Here is a 1,211-nt window from a genome sequence, read left to right on the forward strand (position 1 = left end):
TTGCCTGAAACTCTCAGACTGAAGAAGTCTCTTGGAGGAGAGACGAAACGTTTCATTAGAGAAGAACCCGTCCAGAAGACCTATACAATTTGTTTCTTTTTGATCAGCTATGTAAGACTGTCAGCTGTTTTCAGACATATTTTGGAGAAATTTTAAAATGCTTTCTTCAAAACTGCATCTGACACCACTTGCGTCCGTGGAAGACGGCGGGTGACTGGCACATCGGTCCGGGCTGTGGCTCTTCTTCTGAATAAATGAAAATTATTTAACACAGTTGTTTACACTTCAATTAAAACTATTTGATCAACAGAAAAGCAGAGCAGGGCTAGAGAGAGATGAATATGATTTACATTTTTATTTCTGTGACTGTACGACCCACAGGAGACACAGCATTAACAGCAGTTGTCTCTCAATTCCTTGGCTTTAGCAGCTCCTTTAATTCCACAGCTGATGCTGTTAAAAATAACAGATTTTCTTTTCTGGATCTCTGAGAGCAGAACTTCAATCTTTGAATTTGTGAGGTTCTTGTTTTTACTTTGCGCTGTCTTTTTCATGAATGGACACTTCCTGGTATGTGGGGCAGGAAGCGTAGCCTTATATGGTGCTTTGGGTGTGGTAATTACGCTAATTTTCTCTCCTTATGCAAGAGCACCTGAATACATATCGGTGGCATTCATCATGTTTACAGTGCTCATTTCCACTCTTTTCCTGAAGGTAGAAGCGTTTGCTGAATCTGACGTAGCGTGTTCATATGAGCCCTTCATACGAACAAAGGTAAGATAAATGTAGGATAAAAATAAAAAAATGTTCTTGCATGAGGCCCATTGTGTCCTAAAACAACTGAGAACATACTGTTGCTGTGACAGCAGCTGTGGTTTTACATTTACATTTATAGGTGCTGAAATAAATGTCTAGGAGAAAGTAGTGGAGACCGGGGACAGTTGCAGCACTTTTTACATTTGACTCTGTTCCTCAGAGATGGTTTGAATTAGACAAACCAAATTTTAATACAATAAACTTACATCTGTCTGTTAATAGTTAAAACCATTTATAGATGATTAAATCATGTACATTCTTCACTATTTGTGTTTGAAAATGAAAAGTCAGATGTTGCAACTGACCCTGGGGCTGTGGACAGTTGTAACATTGTTTGGGGGTGGTTACAACATATTATTAATACAGTATATTTCACTGTAAATAAAAGTTTTATT

Source organism: Austrofundulus limnaeus, unplaced genomic scaffold, assembly GCF_001266775.1.
Source record: "Austrofundulus limnaeus strain Quisiro unplaced genomic scaffold, Austrofundulus_limnaeus-1.0 Scaffold415, whole genome shotgun sequence".
NCBI lineage: Eukaryota > Metazoa > Chordata > Actinopteri > Cyprinodontiformes > Rivulidae > Austrofundulus > Austrofundulus limnaeus.